Genomic DNA, 12,783 nt, shown 5'->3' with positions numbered 1-12,783 from the left:
ACGATAAGGGGATAAGAGGTTATGGGGAGCGGGCGGGGAAGTGGAGCTGAGTCCATGATCAGATCAGCCATGATCTTATTGAATGGTGGAGCAGGCTCGAGGGGCCGTATGGCCTACTCCTGCTCCTATTTCTTATGTATATTTTCCAGAGTTTAGAAGAATGAGAGGTGATCTCATTGAAACATACAAAACTCTTGCAGAGCTTGACAGGATAGATGTGGGGAGAATGTTTCCCCCTGGTTGGGGAGTCTCGAACTAGGGGGCAGAGTCTTCGAATAAGGGGTTGGCCAATTAGGACTTAGATCAGGAGAAACGTCATCACTCAGAGGGTAATGAATCTTTGGAATTCTCTACCCCAGAGGGCTGTGGATGCTCAGTCTTTGAGAATATTCAAGGCAGAGATGATAGATTTTTTGGAAAATTAAGGGAGTGAAGGGATATGGGTACAGTGCAGGAAATTGGAGTTGAGGTCGAAGGACGGCCATGGTCTTATTGAATGGCGGAGCAGGCTCGAGGGGCCGAATGGCCGACTCCTGCTCCTAATTCTTCTGTTCTTATTAACTGGGACACACCACACATCCCTATTGATACTTGGATCTTGGCTAATTTGGAGTGACTGGCATCTTTGAAGAGAGAAGGAGAGAGAGAGAGAGGTACGGATTTCACTTACCAACAGTCAGTTTAAGATACCAGCTTCAGGACCTTGGGACTGAAACTGGTATTTCTGCCAATAGAATGCTCAACCAGGACATTTGAAACCTATGCAAAAGGATGTTGACATATGAATGTGGTAGAGAAATGTAAACTTGTCTGCATAAGAATCGGATGAAGGATAGTGCTTTGACTGGAGACGACCATGTAAGGCAAGGCCACTTCACCTTTGATAAGGAGAAAACAGCGTATAAAAAAGAAGCTGTTGTTTTAACTTTGGGAAGAGAGAAACGTACAAGAATTTGAACACATGTCTACGTTCAAAACTGCTGACAAAACTCTGCTTGCAAACTGTGTTATACTCTCAAGAGATTATACTCTACTTTTCGATTGTGTCTCTGTTAAAGTAGAAAAGATAAAGTGATTATAACCATAAGGCTAAATTTGTCGAGCCAAGCAAAGGATCTGAACTTGTTGCTTTTTGAAAACCAAGGGTGTCGAGACCAGACTGAAGCTGAACCTCAACCATCAAGAACTCAGTGGACCGAGCCCTGGGACAGGAGGTAGACTACCCCCACCGTTGACACACCAAGGCCACACAGAAGGTCAGTGATTCGAGCATGGGCAGGTACAGCAGGAGCAGTGAGGTCGGTCGAAGGAGCGGCGAGAGATTGTAGAGGGACCTGACCGGGGCCCAGGAGAGGCGAGGGTCCAGGGGCAACAGGGGCCAGCCCACACTGTGATATATGTGCACTGGTTTCCGTGCAGCAGAGCTGGTCTCCAGTCATCTTGGGTAATCCTTGCCATTGGACCAAAACCTCACTCTGTCAAGCCCGTGTGGTGGCTGGTGTGCAATGGCCACCACACGTTAAAAAATCCACACACAGGCATCTTCCACCCTTCAGGATGTAGTTCAGGATCTGGAATATTAGGTCCTTCATTGAAACACCTGTGAACTCATCCTTTTTTGGCATGGAAGCAAGTCATCCTCGATATGAGGGACCGCCTCTGATGATGATGACACAGCAGGACTCAGGATAACGATCGCAGACACGTGTGAGTAATAAATACCAGCATCCAATGTTTCAGGGAGTGCAGCAGATACCAAGTTATATGTTGTTTTAACGTTACAGTGGCTGGCAGATCACTGTGCTGATCATGTAGTCCTCAATCTCTTATAGACAGCACACAAATGGGGAGGTTGTTGTAAGTGAGGAAAGTGGAGACTGATCACCTCCAATAAAGACCGAGTCCGAGACGGAGAGGACCAAACCGAGAATGGCTGTAAAAATTAATGATAATGAAGGAGTATTGTCGTGAATGTTGTGGGCAGAAAGTTATGTCCAAAAGCAAACTAGGGAAGGACCTTTTGAGAATGGTAACTGACCCTTATACAGACCTTGCAGTGAAGTGCGATAATCAAAATATAAATGAAAAAGATAAGAAAGCAAAAGAGGCCAACTGCATAATGGCAATGGTGCAGATAATAAGTAGTTTGAGTGAGGAATTCACTAAACAGAGTCTCAGGTTCAGGCTCTTCAGCCAGGAGTAGAGATTGATAAATGAATTGGGTGCTGTACAGGCAGAGTGTAGATTATCCGCCAACCAACAGTTGTCGATGCACCAAGACATAACTCAATTACACGTCTAGCTGCAGAGTTCTTCAGAAACAATTGTTAAGCTGTTGGGAAAATTGGATGATACCAAAATAGCTTATCGGGGACGATGGAATTTGTTGCAGGGTAACAAGGAGAGAGGTGGTGAGGCGATGGAGGGAGGAGAGACGGGGAAGAGCAGAGGACAGGAGAAAGATGAAAGAATGAAAAGTTAGAATGGCAGCCTCGTCCTTCGACACGCACGAGGCGGAATCCAGTGTTGACAATGACGAGGATGGTCCGGTCCTTCCAACAGCGAGCAGGGCGGCCCCCGACAGTTCGACAGACCACTGAAGGTGGAGGTCTCTGATGCCAAGCAGGGGGGGCAGTGATACTTGTAGCATCAGCTGTAAGCCAGGGAGTGTCGACAATTATAGCCAGTGTAAAACAGGAGATAGTGCCGGGGTACACAGGTCTGTTATGATGGTCTCCATAGTTCCCAAACACCTGCGGACAGGAGGGACGGGACAGGGAATGCCGAGTAGTGTACGAATATAAAGATAAAGAAGTAATCAGGATCTGACCCTTTCAGAATCGCGCCAACTTGTGGCCAATTGCCCAGCTATGAAGGAACAGGAGACCCAACTCAGTTAGTAAATAAAGTTTGATTGCTACAATACGCCTTGACAGACAAGGATGCTGTACCACAGCCACAGGCTCCCTTACCATGCTCTGTGTCACTGTATGTGTACCGTGCTCTGTGTCACTGTGTGTGTACCGTGCTCTGTGTCACTGAGTGTGTACCGTGCTCTGTGTCACTGTGTGTGTACCGTGCTCTGTGTGTGTACCGTGCTCTGTGTCACTGTGTGTGTACCTTGCCCTGTGTCACTGTGTGTGTACCGTGCTCTGTGTCACTGTGTGTGTACCTTGCTCTGTGTCACCGTGTGTGTACCGTGCTCTGTGTCAGTGTGTGTACATACCTTGTGTCACTGTGTGCATACCATGCCCTGTGTCACTGTGTGTGTAACGTGCCGTGTGTCACTGTGTGTGTACCGTGCATTGTGTCACTGTGTGTGTACTGTGCTCTGTGTCACTGTGTGTATCGTGCCCTGTGTCAGTGTGTGTACATGCCCTGTGTCACTGTCTGTGTACCATGCTCTGTGTCACTGTGTGTATACCGTGCCGTGTGTCACTGTATGTGTACCGTGCATTGTGTCACTGTGTGTGTACCATGCGCTGTGTCACTGTGTGTGTACTGTGCTCGGTGTCACTGTGTGTATACCTTGCCCTATGTGACTGTGTGTGTGTACCTTGCTCTGTGTCACTGTGTGTGTACCGTGCTCTGTGTCACTGTGTGTGTACCATGCCCTGTGTCACCGTGTGTGTACCGTGCTCTGTGTCAGTGTGTGTACATACCTTGTGTCACTGTGTGCATACCATGCTCTGTGTCACTGTGTGTGTAACGTGCCGTGTGTCACTGTGTGTGTACCGTGCATTGTGTCACTGTGTGTGTACTGTGCTCTGTGTCACTGTGTGTATCGTGCCCTGTGTCAGTGTGTGTACATGCCCTGTGTCACTGTCTGTGTACCATGCTCTGTGTCACTGTGTGTATACCGTGCCGTGTGTCACTGTATGTGTACCGTGCTCTGTGTCACTGTGTGTGTACCATGCGCTGTGTCACTGTGTGTGTACTGTGCTCGGTGTCACTGTGTGTATACCTTGCCCTATGTGACTGTGTGTGTGTACCTTGCTCTGTGTCACTGTGTGTGTACCGTGCTCTGTGTCACTGTGTGTGAACCATGCCCTGTGTCACTGTGTGTGTACTGTGCCCTATGTCACTGTGTGTGTACAGTGCTCTGTGTCACTGTGTGTGTACTGTGCTCTGTGTCACTGTGTGTATGTGTACTGTGCTCTGTGTCACTGTGTGTGTACCTTGCTCTGTGTCACTGTGTGTGTACAGTGCTCTGTGTGTGTACCTTGCTCTGTGTCACTGTGTGTGTACCGTGCCATGTGTCACTGTGTGTGCACCGTGCTCTGTGTCACTGTGTGTGTACCATGCCGTGTGTCACTGTGTGTGCACCGTGCTTTGTGTTACTGTGTGTGTACCTTGCCCTGTGTCACTGTGTGTGTACTGTGCTCTGTGTCGGTGTGTGTACATGCTCTGTGTCACTGTGTGTGTACCTTGCTCTGTGTCACTGTGTGTGTACAGTGCTCTGTGTGTGTACCTTGCTCTGTGTCACTGTGTGTGTACCGTGCCGTGTGTCACTGTGTGTGCACCGTGCTCTGTGTCACTGTGTGTGTACCATGCCTTGTGTCACTGTGTGTGCACCGTGCTTTGTGTCACTGTGTGTGTACCGTGCTCTGTGTCACTGTGTGTATACCGTGCTCTGTGTTACTATGTGTGTACCGTGCTCTGTGTTACTGTGTGTGTACCTTGCCCTGTGTCACTGTGTGTGTACTGTGCTCTGTGTCGGTGTGTGTACATGCTCTGTGTCACTGTGTGTGTACCATGCTCTGTGTCACTGTGTGTGTACCGTGCATTGTGTCACTGTGTGTGTACCGTGCTCTGTGTCACTGTGTGTCTACTGTGCTCTGTGTCACTGTGTATACCTTGCCCTATGTTACTGTGTGTGAGTACCTTGCTCTGTGTCACTGTGTATGTACCGTGCTCTGTGTCACTGTGTGTGTACTGTGCCGTGTGTCACTGTGTGTGTACCGTGCTCTGTGTCACTGTGTGTGTACCGTGCCCTATGTCACTGTGTGTGCACCATGCCTTGTGTCACTGTGTGTGCGTACCATGCCCTATGTCATTGTGTGTGTTTAGTGCTCTGTGTCATTGTGTGTGTGTGTGTGTACTGTGCTCTATGTCACTGTCTGTGTACCATGCATTGTGTCACTGTGCGTGTACCATGCTTTGTGTCACTGTGTGTGTACCTTGCTCTGTGTCACTGTGTGTGTACTGTGCTCTGTCTGTGTACCATGCCCTGTGTCACTGTGTGAGTACCGTGCTCTGTGTGTGTACCGTGTTCTGTATCACTGTGTGTGTACTGTGCTCTGTGTCACTGTGCGTGTACCATGCTTTGTGTCACTGTGTGTGTACCTTGCTCTGTGTCACTGTGTGTGTACTGTGCTCTGTGTCACTGTGTGTGTACCTTGCTCTGTCACTGTGTGTGTACCGTGCTCTGTGTGTGTACCGTGTTCTGTATCACTGTGTGTATACTGTGCTCTGTGTCACTGTGTGTGTACCATGACCTGTGTCACTGTGTGTGTACCGTGCTCTGTGTCACTGTGTGTGTACTTGCTCTGTGTCACTGTGTGTGTACCCTGCACTGTGTCACTGTGTGTGTACCGTGCTCTGTGTCACTGTGTGTGTACCATGCGCTGTGTCACTGTGTGTGTACTGTGCTCGGTGTCACTGTGTGTATACCTTGCCCTATGTGACTGTGTGTGTGTACCTTGCTCTGTGTCACTGTGTGTGTACCGTGCTCTGTGTCACTGTGTGTGTACCATGCCCTATGTCACCGTGTGTGTACCGTGCTCTGTGTCAGTGTGTGTACATACCTTGTGTCACTGTGTGCATACCATGCTCTGTGTCACTGTGTGTGTAACGTGCCATGTGTCACTGTGTGTGTACCGTGCATTGTGTCACTGTGTGTGTACTGTGCTCTGTGTCACTGTGTGTATCGTGCCCTGTGTCAGTGTGTGTACATGCCCTGTGTCACTGTCTGTGTACCATGCTCTGTGTCACTGTGTGTATACCGTGCCGTGTGTCACTGTATGTGTACCGTGCATTGTGTCACTGTGTGTGTACCATGCGCTGTGTCACTGTGTGTGTACTGTGCTCGGTGTCACTGTGTGTATACCTTGCCCTATGTGACGTGTGTGTGTACTTTGCTCTGTGTCACTGTGTGTGTACCGTGCTCTGTGTCACTGTGTGTGTACCATGCCCTGTGTCACTGTGTGTGTACTGTGCCCTATGTCACTGTGTGTGTACAGTGCTCTGTGTCACTGTGTGTGTACTGTGCTCTGTGTCACTGTGTGTATGTGTACTGTGCTCTGTGTCACTGTGTGTGTACCTTGCTCTGTGTCACTGTGTGTGTACAGTGCTCTGTGTGTGTACCTTGCTCTGTGTCACTGTGTGTGTACCGTGCCGTGTGTCACTGTGTGTGCACCGTGCTCTGTGTCACTGTGTGTGTACCATGCCGTGTGTCACTGTGTGTGCACCGTGCTTTGTGTCACTGTGTGTGTACCGTGCTCTGTGTTACTATGTGTGTACCATGCTCTGTGTCACTGTGTGTGTACCTTGCTCTGTCACTGTGTGTGTACCGTGCTCTGTGTCACTGTGTGTGTACCTTGCCCTGTGTCACCGTGTGTGTACCGTGCTCTGTGTTACTGTGTGTGTACCTTGCTCTGTGTCACTGTGTGTGTACTGTGCTCTGTGTCGGTGTGTGTACATGCTCTGTGTCACTGTGTGTGTACCTTGCTCTGTGTCACTGTGTGTGTACAGTGCTCTGTGTGTGTACCTTGCTCTGTGTCACTGTGTGTGTACCGTGCCGTGTGTCACTGTGTGTGCACCGTGCTCTGTGTCACTGTGTGTGTACCATGCCGTGTGTCACTGTGTGTGCACCGTGCTTTGTGTCACTGTGTGTGTACCGTGCTCTCTGTCACTGTGTGTGTACCTTGCTCTGTCACTGTGTGTGTACCGTGCTCTGTGTTACTGTGTGTGTACCTTGCCCTGTGTCACTGTGTGTGTACTGTGCTCTGTGTCGGTGTGTGTACATGCTCTGTGTCACTGTGTGTGTACCATGCTCTGTGTCACTGTGTGTGTACCGTGCCATGTGTCACTGTGTGTGTACCGTGCATTGTGTCACTGTGTGTGTACCGTGCTCTGTGTCACTGTGTGTCTACTGTGCTCTGTGTCACTGTGTATGTACCGTGCTCTGTGTCACTGTGTGTGTACTGTGCCGTGTGTCACTGTGTGTGTACCGTGCTCTGTGTCACTGTGTGTGTACCGTGCCCTATGTCACTGTGTGTGCACCATGCCTTGTGTCACTGTGTGCGTACCATGCCCTATGTCATTGTGTGTGTTTAGTGCTCTGTGTCATTGTGTGTGTGTGTGTGTACTGTGCTCTATGTCACTGTCTGTGTACCATGCATTGTGTCACTGTGCGTGTACCATGCTTTGTGTCACTGTGCGTGTACCATGCTTTGTGTCACTGTGTGTACCTTGCTCTGTGTCACTGTGTGTGTACTGTGCTCTGTCTGTGTACCGTGCCCTGTGTCACTGTGTGTGTACCGTGCTCTGTGTGTGTACCGTGTTCTGTATCACTGTGTGTGTACTGTGCTCTGTGTCACTGTGTGTGTACCATGACCTGTGTCACTGTGTGTGTACCGTGCTCTGTGTCACTGTGTGTGTACTTGCTCTGTGTCACTGTGTGTGTACCCTGCACTGTGTCACTGTGTGTGTACCATGCTCTGTGTCACTGTGTGTGTACCGTGCTCTGTGTCACTGTGTGTGTACCCTGGCCTGTATCACTGTGTGTGTACCCTGCCCTGTGTCACTGTGTGTGTACCGTGCCCTATGTCACTGTGTGTACCGTGCTCTGTGTCACTGTGTGTGTACCTTGCCCTGTGTCACTGTGTGTGTACCCTGCACTGTGTCACTGTGTGTGTACCGTGCCCTATGTCACTGTGTGTACCATGCTCTGTGTCACTGTGTGTGTACCTTGCCCTGTGTCACTGTGTGTGTACCCTGCACTGTGTCACTGTGCGCATCCTGTCCATGAGACCCACTTCCTGCTCCCTTGACCCTATTCCCACTAAACTGCTGACCACCCAACTTCCTTTTCTGGCTCCCATGTTAACCAACATTGTTCACGGTTCTCTCTCCTCAGGTCCTGTCCCCCTCTCCTTCAATTCTGCCATCATCACCCCACTCCTCAGAAAGCCAACCCTCGATTCCTCTGCCCTTGCAAACTACCGCCCCATCTCCAACCTCCCTTTCCTCTCCAAAGATCTTGATCGTGTTGTTGCCTCCCAAATCCATGCACATCTTTCCCGGAACTCCATGTTTGAATCCCTTCGATCTGGTTTCCACCCCTGCTACAGTACCGAAACCGCTCTCATCAAAGTCCCAAATGACATCCTTTGTGACTGTGACAAAGGTAAACTATCTCTCCTCGTCCTCCTGGACCTGTCTCATGGTTGACCGCTCCATCCTCTTCCAACGCCTCTCCACCATCGTCCAGCTGGGTGGGACTGCACTCGCCTGGTTCCATTCTTATCTATCTAATCGTAGCCAGAAAATCTCCTGCAATGGCTTCTCTTCCCACTCCCGCATCGTTACCTCTGGTGTCCCCCAAGGATCTATCCTTGGGCCCCTCCTATTTTTCAGCGTACAAAAGCATGGGCCTTGCACTAAACATCCATAAGACAAAGGTGCTCTACCAACCTACCCCCACCATGCAGCACAGCTCTTTGATTATCAAAATCCACGACGAGACCTTGGACAATGTGGAACATTTTCCATACCTTGAGAGCCGACTGTCAATAAGGTTAGACATCGAGATGAAGTCCAACACCGTCTCCAGTGTGCCAGTGCTGCCTTTGGTTGCCTGAGGAAGAGAATGTTTGAAGACCAGGACTTCAAATCCGGCACCAAGCTCATGGTCTACAGAGCAGTAGTGATACCCGCCCTCCTTTATGCTACAGGGACATGGACTATGCACAGCAGGCACCTCAAAGAACTGGAGAAGTACCACCAACGCTGCCTCTGCAAGATCCTGCAAATCCATTGGCGCACCAACGTCAGTGTTCTCGATCAGACCAACATCCCCAGCATCGAAGGACTGACCACACTCGACCAGCTCCGTTGGGCAGGCCACGTCGTCTGCATGCCCGACACAAGACTCCCAAAGCAAGCGCTCTGCTCGGAACTCCAACACGGCAAGTGAGCCCCAGGTGGGCAGAGGAAATGTTTCAAGGACACCCTCAAAGCCTCCTTGATAAAGTGCAACATCCCCACCGACACCTGGGAATCCCTGGCCCAAGATCGCCCAAAGTAGAGGAAAAACATCCGGGAAGGTGCCAAACACCTCAAGTCTCGTCGCCGGGAGCAAGCTGAAACCAAACGTAAACAGCCGAAGGAGCGCACGGCAACCCAGGCACCCCACCCCCCCGTCCCTCCAACCACTGTCTGCCCCACCAGTGACAGAGACTGTAGGTCCCGTATTGGACTCCTCAATCACCTGAGAACTCAGGTTAGTGTGGAAGCAAGTCATCCTCGACTCCGAGAGACTGCCTCAGAAGGAGAATATATGCTGCCCCTTGGCGACATCATCCGAAAACACGGCGTCAGTTTCCACATGTACGCTGACGACACCCAGCTCTACCTCACCACCACTTCTCTCGACCCCTCCACGGTCTCTAAATTGTCAGACTGCTTGTCTGACATCCAGTACTGGATGAGCAGAAATGTTTTTGTTTTGTCTTCATCATCATAGGCAGTCCCTCAAACGAGGATGACTTGCTTCCACACCAAAAAGGATGAGTTCTCAGATGTGTCAATGAAGGACCCGCTGTTCCAGTCCTGAACTCCAGTCGAAGGGGTGGAAGGTGCCTGTGCGTGGATTGTTTTAACGTGGGGTGACCGTTGCACACCAGCCATCACACGGGCTTGACAGAGCTTTGTTTTGTCTTATAACACTGCTGTGAAGTGCCTTGGGACATTTTACTACGTTAAAGGCACTATGTTAATACAAGTTGTTATTGTCTCACTGCCTGCTCCTTGCTGAGCAGAATGTTGCCTTCCTAAGTTTTTAGCGCACGGTGTCCCGAGTTTTAAATCAACTATTCCCATAAAAGTAGAGGCCTGGATCTTAGTGCATGCTGTAGAACAAACCATTAAATAAGAATTGTCCCAGAAAGCCACAGGTATATCTTTGATATCTCCGCTAGAAATTGACAATTTGTGGCAATAATGTCAAAGCCTTTGTCACAGAAAGTCTAATCTCAGGGCTGGCAATGTTGCAGCTTTACTGTCTGTGACACGGCTCAAGTATAAATGCTCGCTCACTCGTATCACTGATTGCTTTGCTCTGCAGTGTCGATTTTGCCCAAGTAGCCACAGATGTGTGGCATCAGAGTCAAGAGCTCTTCTGAACATTGCTCTCTTCTCGTGGAAACTGCTCCTAAAGCCCTAGTTTATTATCGAAGGACAGAACGTTCAGGCTTAAGGGAAGCAGAGAATAATGGTGTATTAGATTTTTAATGTCTCCGACTTCCAGGACTCGGGAGAGGAAATCCTCTAGTGACCCAAACCTCCTTCTCTACTCCCAGCATCTGCTGATTACGGAATCATCACCTCAGCCCGCAGCTAGTTCCTACTAAGCCATTTATCACAGCCCTGACCCATGCACACTGTAAGAGAAGTGGTGAGAAGATGCAATAGGCTAATGAATTCATCAAATTAAAACAAAAAAAAAATCTATGTGTGGTACAGGAAATAACGTGTCAAGTGAAAGGCAGTGGGTGGAAAAAGAAACATCTCCTTGTAAAGGCGCTAATTGTGCAAAATAACTGCAACAAAAAAAAAACAATATTAGAACCGTCATTCATTATAAATTCTTGCTAATTCGGCAGAACAATTTTGGGGGGCCGGCAAAAGGAAGATTAGCAACAGAATTCAGGGCCGCTGGAACCCAGAACACAAACTCATTACAGACATACTGCTTGAAGCAACGTGGATCAGTAATTTCCAGACAGCGTCTGTGAAATCCCAGCCGATCCTCAAACCAAGACCAACCCTCAGAAAACAAGCAGCTATCAAACTTCTCAGATACAGAGCTCATGCTGTCAATTTATTCCAGCAGCAGGATGACAGGATGAAGATCTCAGACCAAGTGATCAGCCACAATAGGTGAACTTAGTTGCAATGTATTTGCTTCGTGGGTTCTTTGCTTAAGAATTCATAGCAACACATTGCTATTAAGAACTAGTTGGTTTATTCGCAAAGGTTTAACAATCACACTACACATTACCAGTTCATCCACAAGGCTCACAACCACCTGCCTCATCGTGGATCCCCCGAACCCAACTGGCTGGGGTTTTATTGAGTCTTGTGAACATCACGTGACTGGCTAAACCACTCACAATTCAACAGCTCTACAACTATTTTTGTAAAACTTTAAAATCAAGTGCCCCTTTTTTAAGGGCCCTTAATCAACAGATCTACAAATATTTTAATTGAAACCATCAATCAAATGCCCCCTTATTAGAGGGGGCACTAAAACCCCACAAATAAACAAATTAACTTTTGACCAACAACTTATGCAACAGCTCGACAACTTTTTTAGTTGCTCCTGTAAATCAAATTTCAATCAAGTGCCCCCTGATTAAAGGGGGGCTACCAAAACCGACACATTAAACAAATTAACTTTTAACAATTAACGGTCAAATTAAAATTTGGTTGTCGGGGGTGATGATGCACTCCAGTCCCTCCAGTGCCCACCTCTCGTGGAAGGCCACGAGTGTACCGGTGGACACCGCGTGCTCCATCTCCAGGGACACTCTGGCTCGGATGTAACCGCGGAAGAGAGGCAGGCAGTCGGGCTGAACGACCCCCTCGACCGCCCGATGCATGGACCGGTTGGTGGCCCCCTTGGCCAGGCGGGAGCAGTCCTATGAGGAGGCCTTCCGACCTGCCCGCTCCCCTCCGTACAGGGTGCCCAAAGATCAGCAGTGTGGGACTGAAGTGCAACCAGAATTTAAGGAGCAGTCCCTTGAGCATGCTCACAGGTGCATGCGTTACATTAGTGAACATAATACCGCACTGATAGAAAAATAACAGACTGGCGAAGAAATTGGGTAAGTTGGTGCTGCTTATTGCGTGCAAATGATTGCTGTGAGCAGCCAACGCTACCGGCACTGTGCATTGGCTGCACCACATCAGCAGTAGGTCTGATATCTCTTAAAGGCTGCACTGTGGCTGCCATAAGGGGTGGAGGCCCTTTGAAAACTGTATCTGCGCTGTGAGACTTCGAACAATGGCTGAGCCAAGGTTTTCAGACATTGCGCTGGAGGGCTTGGTGGAAAAGTGGGAGGGGGGGGGAAGAAGGAGAAAGGTCCTGGATCCGTAGGTGGCCAGCTGGCCCACCGGGCAGGTGGTTAGGGGACCCTTGGTGGGGGGGGGGGGTCAGGAGACCCTCGGAGGGGGAGGGGTCAGGAGACCCTCGGGGGGAGGGGTCAGGAGACCCTCGGGGGGGGGAGGGGTCAGGAGACCCTCGGGGAGGGGAGGGGTCAGGTGACCCTCGGGGGGAAGGGGTCAGGTGACCCTCCGGGGGGGAGGGGTCAGGAGACGCTCAGGGGGGCAGGGTCAGGGGACCTGGGGCGGTGGGGTCAGGGGATTCTCGGGGGGGGGGAGGTGTCAGGAGACCTTTGGGGGGAGGGGTCAGGAGACCTTCAGGGGCAGGGGTCAGGAGACCCTCAGGGGGAGGGGTCAGGAGACCCTCGGGGGGGAGGGGTCAGGAGACCCTGGGGG

Source organism: Pristiophorus japonicus, chromosome 21 (assembly GCF_044704955.1).
Source record: "Pristiophorus japonicus isolate sPriJap1 chromosome 21, sPriJap1.hap1, whole genome shotgun sequence".
Classification (NCBI taxonomy): domain Eukaryota; kingdom Metazoa; phylum Chordata; class Chondrichthyes; family Pristiophoridae; genus Pristiophorus; species Pristiophorus japonicus.
The sequence above is the reverse complement of the archived record's forward strand: the minus strand, read 5'-3'. Positions refer to the sequence as shown.